This window comes from Octodon degus, unplaced genomic scaffold (genome assembly GCF_000260255.1).
Source record: "Octodon degus isolate 3935 unplaced genomic scaffold, OctDeg1.0 scaffold00122, whole genome shotgun sequence".
In the NCBI taxonomy this organism is placed as follows: domain Eukaryota; kingdom Metazoa; phylum Chordata; class Mammalia; order Rodentia; family Octodontidae; genus Octodon; species Octodon degus.
The window spans coordinates 1,810,762-1,819,371 of record NW_004524698.1 but is presented as its reverse complement, the minus strand read 5'-3'; the positions used below and the strand labels follow the sequence as shown (position 1 = coordinate 1,819,371).

The 8,610-nt window shown below is 38.6% G+C and overlaps 1 long non-coding RNA gene across 1 annotated transcript in view; it reads right to left on the bottom strand.

Moving 5' to 3' along the window:
• The window catches only part of LOC111812359, a 21,816-nt gene that overhangs the window by 5,642 nt on the left and 7,564 nt on the right, over positions 1–8,610 (bottom strand). Inside the window, exon 2 of the long non-coding RNA XR_002817869.1 lies at positions 2,573–2,580. This is a non-coding gene — a long non-coding RNA (uncharacterized LOC111812359). The remainder of the gene's footprint in view (positions 1–2,572; positions 2,581–8,610) is intronic.

Below are 8,610 nucleotides of genomic sequence, written 5' to 3'. Positions count from 1 at the left end.
TCTTCACCTTACCCTTTTTACCAGTGCCACTGGCAGAAGCCTTCTGGGCTTTGGGTTTCTTCTCTTTAGTGTCTGGCTTCTCAGTTTTTTCACCTGCCATCTTGCAAGATAGAAAAGAGAATTAAGTTTCCAACTTCCAGTCTATAAGCAATGATGGGAAGTGTCTCCATTTGTCCATTTTTTAAGGATTAATTTATTTAATCCTAGATATAATCCATAAATTGAAATGAACTGTATGTAGTATATACTAATATTCTGAAAGCAAATGAAAAAATGAGATCGTAACGGTTGACCAATTCATTACATGATCCTCAGTCTTCCCTTGGGACAGTTTGTGAACCTGGCATAAGACAGATGGAGTCTGGGTAACAATGATATTCAGTATATGAAAATAAGTAAATGTTTCAAATGGATTTCCAATGCTAAGAAAATGTAATTTCTTCTTTACCTTTTCATTAAAAATTATAAATAACATTACTTTTCTTTCTATATCCTAAGGTTTTGTCCTATAGAACCCTAGAGATGTATGCCCCCACTTTAGAGAACAATAATTCAGAAGAGTGTTGCTTAAACTCTAGAATATCTAAGGGCTGGTGAGATAATTCAGTGGACTAAGTGCCTGCTTAGGCAAGTGCAGGGGCTGGGGTTCAATCCCCAGCATCACACACTGTGCCGGCCCCATCCCTAGGTGCGCTGAGCCAGCCTCAGAGTCCAAGGCTGGTGGTCCATAATCCCAGTCTGGGGAGGCTGAAAACAGGAGGATCACTACGAGTTCAAGCTACACAGTGAGACCCTGCACAAAATACATAAAAATAAATAAATAAACCCTCTAGAATGCCTAAAAATGTCCTAGAGGATATATATATATATATATATATATATATATATATATATATATAGAGAGAGAGAGAGAGAGAGAGAGAGAGAGAGAGAGAGAGTTAGGTATACCGAAGCATAGCTTATATAAGTTTAAAAAAGTGTTTTTATGGAGGCAGGATCTTATAAGTAGTTCAGGTTGACCTTGAACTCACTATGAAGACCAGGCTAGCCTCAAATGCAAAGCAGTACTGCTGCTTTAGCCTCCCATGTTCTAAAATATAGGCAAACACTATAGTTCTGTGAATCACAGCCACCATATATAACTAACAACACAATCAAGGTACATAAGATATGATTGAAAAATACAGTAGATGTTTTAAAAAAGTATTACAAGAGGAAGGGATATAGCTCGGTGGAATAAGTGTCTGCCTGGCAAGCACAAAGTCCTGAGTTTAATTTCCAGTACTGGAAAAAAAATATTGCAGTAAAAGACACATTGCCATTAATTTTCCCTAAAATATTCCTTTTGCTTCAAAACCACTTGCCCCATTGTTCTAGCCATGGTCTGAAGCAAGTCTGAAAGTCTTTGATAAGTGACTTTAGTGGTGGTATTGTGGCTGCCTCAATGTCTGAACTGATTAAAAACACTTTCTTTTCATGGACATTTTGATTTGGGGAGAATCAGAAATTGTGTGATGACAGACATGATGAATGAGATGGACGAGGACATATCACAATGCTTCTGACAGAAAAGGCCATACTTTGAATCAATTAAGGATTATTCACTATATTATTGCTTGCTTATGTATTTTTTTTATGTATTTGGTACTGGGTCTACAGGGTCTCACTACACAGATCAGACTTGTATTGATCCTCCTGTTTTCAGGCTCCTAAGCACTGGGATTACAGGCACGCACTGCCACTCCCAGACTCAATCACCCTCTCAGTGCATCCCGGGGGCAGGGCTGGTACTGCACGCTGGAGATGGAACCACAGCTGCTACACTTTACCTAAGCTGGCACTTTAGTTGGTTGAGCTACCTGGCTGGCCCCACTTTATTGTTTAAACATACCTCATAGAGGGGTTATTCCCATTACTCCTCGCAACTTAAAATACACGATCTTTTGTAGTTTATCCCTTCTCCTACTTATATCCTCTGGCACCCATTATTGTAATTTCCATCCCAATAGTATAATTTTTTTTCAGGCTGGACCCTTCCAGACCCAGCCCAGGCCTGGTTTGTGAGTCGGAGAACTTCCACTCTGCCGTGCCTGCCAGACCCTTTCAGACCCAGCCCAGGCCCAGTGTGTGAGTGAGACCTTCCACTGTGCTCTCGGAATCCCTCCAGACCTAGTACAGGCTTGGTGTGAAACTCTCCAGCTGAAGTACCTGCAGAGAGATGAGGGGCCAGACCCACCCAGCTAATCCAGGAGCAGAACATCTTGCCAGAGGGGCATAAAAGGTTCACTTCCAACAGCTGCAGCAGGAAGAAGCTGAGCACAGCAGCCAGACCCAAGCCAGGCACATTGGTTTTTTTTGCGGAACTGGGGATTGAACTCAGGTTTTTGTGCTTGCCAGGGAAGCACTTATTCTACTGAGCCATCTCCCCAGGCAAGCCAGGCACATTGGGACGAGTTCAAACTTTGTAGATCTGAACCCTGCAAGCTGAAACACTTTGCTAGACCCAGATCTATGAAAACATAGATCTTTCTCTCTTGACAAAAAGAGTGGGAAAAAGGTAACCAGGGTGAACTAGTCTGCCTGGAAAACTCCAGGTTCATCAAGGGGAGGTGATCAGACAGAACTTAAGGACACTAACTTAAATACAAATTTCCAATTTAATATCTGCTTAGCTATACAGATATAATGCTTGCTCTTACTGTCTAAATACAAACCCATTAGTTATAAAAGTTTGTCAACAGCTAAATATCACCACTGATTATTAGTGTTCCTAATTGTAGTTTTGTAAATACCAGACTATAACTGCCTTAACCATATAATCTCCCTTCGGTAAGAATTTCAGTAGGTGTTAAGGTTATAATTGCACCACTTCTACAACAAAGGTCAGAAGACAGTGTATACAAAATGACAAAGACAAGAAGAAAAATGCAATCTCAGGCCCTGAACCCACCCAGAACAAATGTATGAGACTTTTAGAAGAAATTAGGAATCACATAGCTGAGATCTCTAAATTAATAGCATCTGAAGTAAAGAAACAACAGCAGAAAGGTATAGAGGAAATCACAAATAACCTCTGAAATAAAAAAGAAGGGATAACTATAATGAAAGAATTAACAACTACTTCTAAAGAAGACACTGATAAAAATATAGAGGAGAATAGAAAAATGATGGAATCCTTGAATAAGCAATATAGGAAAGAAATAGATTGCATGAAGCAGACTCAAAGAGATATACAGGAACTTAAAATCTCAATTACAAGTTTGCAAAACCATCTGAATAAAGTGAACATGGAGTTTCAGATCTTGAAGACACTGTCTCAGCTACTGAAAAGGTGAAAAAAGATCTCTTAATAACAACTAGGATCGGGGCCGAGGAGATGGTTCAGTAGAATAAGCGCTTCCCTGGCAAGCGCAAGGGCCTGAGTTCAATCCCCGGTTCCACACACACACACACACACACAAAAAAAAAAAACAAAAAAACTAGGATGTGGGAAAAAATTATTTAACATCTGCAAGACAATGCAAAGATGAACAATGTGACACTAATAGACATCAACTTTTATAACTAATGGGATTGTATTTAGATAGTAAGAGCAAACATTATGTCTGTATAGCTAAGCAGATATTAAATTGCGAATCTGTGTTTAAGTTAGTTCCCTTAAGTTCTGTTTGATCACCTCCCCTTGATGTACCTGGAGTCTTCCAGGCAGACTAGTTCATCTTGGTTACCTTTTGCCTCCCACTGGCACAGTGGATTAGGAAGCAATATCCAACAAAATGTTGTGTATGAGAAACACACATAACTCATAAAGAAATTCATAGGCTGAAAGTCAAAGGATGGAAAACAATACTACACACCCCAGAACCACAGAAAAAAGCAGGGGTAGAAATCTGGTTTGCAGGCAGTCTCAACGTCAAACAAAGAATAATCAAATGAAATAAAGAAGGCCACTATACACTTCTTAGGGGAAAAATTCAAGAGGAAGAGGTAACACTCATAAATATGTATGCACCAAACATGGGAGTACCCAACTATGTAAGACAAATCTTAATGGACATGAAAAATCTAATATCCAAGACCACAGTCTTAACAGGAGAACTTAACACCCCCTTATCCCAAAAACATAGGTTAAGCAGACAAAAATTAGCAAAGAAGGGGGCCGGGGAGAAGGCTCAGTGGAATAAGTGCTTCCCTGGCAAGTGCAGGGTCCAGTTCCAAAAAAAAAAAAAAATTAGAAAAGAAGTAATAGAACTGAACCAAAACTTGGAAAAAATGGACTTAGTGGACATATATAGGGTGTTCCACCCAACCACAGGTGAATACACATTTTTTTCAATTGCACATGGGACATTTTCTACACACTAGTCCATAGGTCATGCTTAAGTATATGCAAGAAAAGAGCAATTATCCCAGGCATATTATCCGACCACAGTGAAATGAAACTAGAAATAAATGACAAAAGAAGCCACAAAAAACCCATAAACATATGGAAATTAAACAACACCCTCTTCAGCAACCAATGGGTCACAGATGAAATTAAACAAGAAATTAAATAATATCTACAGTTCAATAAAGATTCAAGCACAACTTATCAGAATTTATGGGATGCAATGAAAGCAGTTCTCAGAGGGAAATTTATAGCTGTGAACTTACACATTAGGAAAATAGAACAGGAACAAATAAATACCCTAATGCTGTACCTCAAACATCTAGACAAGAAAGAGCAAACCAAACTAAAAGCCCAAAGACAGGAGGAAATTATAAAGATTAGAACAGAAAATAATTCAATTGAGAAAAAGAAAACAGTGCAAAGAATAAACGAATCATAAAGCTGATTCTTTGAAGATTAAACAAAATTGATAAGCCCCTAAGTAACCTCATAAAAAAGAGGAAAGAAAAAACTCAAATATAAGCAATAAGTAATGAAAAGGGTGACATTACCACAGACCCAGTGGAAATTCAGAACATCATACATAGCTACTTTGAGAATCTTTACTCTCACAGAATAGAAGACACAGATGAAATGGAAAGATTCCTAGAAAGGTATAAATTACCAAAACTGAATCAAGAAGAAATAAGAACTCTCAATAACCCAATAACAACCAATGAAATACAAAATGTATTAAAAAACTAAGAAAAGAAAAGTCCAGGTCTTGATGGTTTCACAGCTGAATTCCACAAGAAATTTACAGAAGATATAATCCCAATACTCCTCAAATTCTTCAATGAAATTGAAAAGGAAATAATCCTTCTAAAATCATTCCTGGAGGCAAGTATTATACTGATACCAAAACCAGGGAAAGACACAACTAAAAAAAGAGAATTACAGGTCAATCTCCCTCATGAACATCGATGCAAAAATCCTCAATAAAATCCTAGCAAATAGAATACAGCAAATCATTGAGAAGATTATGCACCATGACTAGGTAGGATTCATCCCAGGGCTGCAAGGATGGTTCAATATATGCAAATCTATAAGTGTAATATGCTATATAAATAGAGGCAAATCCAAAAACCACACAATCATTTCAATTGATGCAGAAGTCTTTTGACAAAGTCCAACCCTTATTCATGTTCAAAGTCCTACAGAAAATTGGAATAGATGGCCTCTACCTCAATCTGATAAAAGCCATCTATGACAACCCAACAGCTAACATAATTCTAAATGGCAAAAAACTGAAATCTTTTACTCTCAGATCTGGTACAAGAAGGATTTTTTTTTCTCCGAATGCCCTCAGGGGTGCTTTGGCTGGCTGGAGTGTTTTGGAATCCAACTACAGCAACCTGAGGCTGACAGCTTTGTGGAAGCAGCCACTTAAAGAACTGAGCTAGGGCCAGGCCCCCAGATCTGGTACAAGAAAAGGATGTCCTCTATTAACATTCTATTCAATAGAATTCTGGAATCATTAGTGAGAGCTATTAGACAAGAGAGAAAAATAAAAGGAATAAGAATGGATAAAGAAGAAGTTAAAATATTATTAGTGCCAGATGACAAGATACTCTACTTGGAAGACCCAAAAAACTCCACCAAGAAGCTATTAGAATTAATATGCAAATTCAGTAGCATGGAAGGCTACAAAGTCAAAACCCAAAAGTCAACAGTGTCCCTCTACACAGATAACAAACACACTGAGAGGGAAATTAGAGAAACAATACCTTTTTATCATAACACCATGGAATATGAAGTACTTAGGAATTAATCTAACTAAAGAAGTGAAAATTCTACCTGTTCAATGAAAATTACAGTACTCTGAAAAAGGAGATCACAGAGGATTTTAGAAAATGGAAAGTTATTCCCTGCTCCTAGATAGGAAGAACCAACATTGTGAAGATGGACATACTCCCAAAATTGTTATACAGATTTAATGAAATCCAGAGATACAGTCCTAGCCCAGGCCCAGTGAGTGTGTGGGAGAGCTTCTGACTACCCTGCGCTGGTGAGAACTGCCAGTCCAAGCCCAAGCACAGCATGGGTGAGACCTTCTTCCATCCCCTTGGGAACCCGCCACCACTCTGCAGCACCCCCACCCAACCCTTCCCACGAAATGAGAATTTCTGCCGTGTTCTGGGAACCTCCAGATTCAGTCCTAGCCCAGGCCTGGTGAGTATGTGGGTGAGCTTTCTCTCTCCCCTACTACACCTTGTCCCCTCTAGACTCAGTTCAGGCCTGGCATACAGGCCTGGGGTGAAACAGTGCAGCTACAATCCCTGCAGAGAGAGTAGGGGACACAACCACCCAGCTAGTCCAGGAGCAGAACATCTTGCCAGAGGGACACAACAGGCTCACTCCTAAGGGCAACAGCAGGAAGGAGCTGAGCACAGCAGCCAAACCCAAGCCAGGAACAGCTGGATAAATCCAAACTTTGCAGATCTGTACCTGAATTTCAGTAGGTGCTAAGGTTATAACTGCACCAAAGCTCTACAACAAAGGTCAGAAGACAGTGCTACACAAAATGACAATGAGAAGGAGCAAAATGCAATCTCAAACCTCAAGCCCACCCATAAGAAGTGCAGAGGACACTAACACAGAACAAATTGAGATTTAATGAAATCCATATCAGAATGCCACAAACGTACCACACAGACCTAGAGAAATCATTTTTAAAGTTTATTTGGAACCGGAAAAGACCTAGAATAGCAAAGGCAATCCAGGGCAACAAAGACAAGGCTGGAGGCATTACAATTCCTGGCTTGAAATTATACTACAAAGCTACTGTGATAAAATCAACATGGTTTGGCAAATAAAATAGACCTGAGGATCAGTGGAATAAATTAGAAGATGTAGAAGAAACTACAAACCACTCAGCCACCTTACCTTTGAAAAAGGGGCCAAACATGCCTATTGGAAGAAAGATAGCCTCTTTAACAAATGGTGCTGGAAAATCTGGCTCTCTACATGCCAAAAAATAAAACAGGACCCAGGTCTATCACCATACACTAAAATAAAAACAAAATAGATTAAAGATCTAAACATTAAAACAGGGGGCCTGGCCATAGCTCAGTTCTTTAAGTGGCTGCTTCCACAAAGCTGTCAGCCTCAGGTTGCTGTAGTTCGATTCCCACAACACTCCAGCCAGCCAAACCACGCCTGAGGGCATTCAGAGCAAAAAAAAAAAAAAAAAAAAAAAACAACAACAACAACAACAAAAAACACCTTAAACATTAAAAAAGAAACACTGAATCTCCTAGAAGAGAAAGTAGAGAGAACTCTTGAAGACATAGGAGTAACCAAAGAGTTCATGAACAAAAGCAAACTGCATGGGTAATACTTGAAAGAATTAACAACTGGAACTTCCTCTTTTTTAAATTTATTTTTTATCTTACTTATTTTTTGGGGGGGACTTCTTCTTATTGAGAAATTTTTGTATGTGAAAAGAAATTATCAACAGAGTGAAAAAACAACCCAAAAATTTGGAAGAAAATCTTAACTAATAAGATTTTTAATAAGAGCACTCAGTTCTCTCTAGAATTTATAAAGAACTAAAAAACACTAGGGCTCTCAAATTTAAAGACTCAATCCAGAGTGGGCCTCTGAAATGAACACACACTTCTTAGAGGAAGAAATACTAGAAGCTAATACAGACACAAAAAAATTCTTCATATCACAAGCCATCCATGAAATGCAAATTTAAACAACACTGAGATATCATCTCACCCCAGAAAGAATTGCTGTCATAGGGAAGTCAACCAAGAACAAATGTTGGAGAGGCTGCCAGGGGGAAGAAAACCCTTCTCCACTGTTGGTGGGAATGTAGACTGGTGCAACCATTATGGAAATCAATGTGGACACTCCTTTAAAGTGTAGGACTGAAAATCCCATTCAATCCAACTATCCCCCTACTGGAAAATTTCCCAAAAGAACTGAAAACATCGTGTCAAAATTTTGAAAAAATTTTTTTTTTGAAAAAAAAAGCATTGTATCATAGTGATATATATGCATCTATGTTTATTCCAGCACAATTTATGATCACCAGATCTTGAAAGCAACCAAAGTACTCATCACCTGAGGAATGGATAAAAAAGATGTGATGTTTTTATACAATGGAGTGTTACTCAGTTATAAAGAATGATAAACTCAAAGCTTTCATATGTAAGTGGATGCCACTTGAA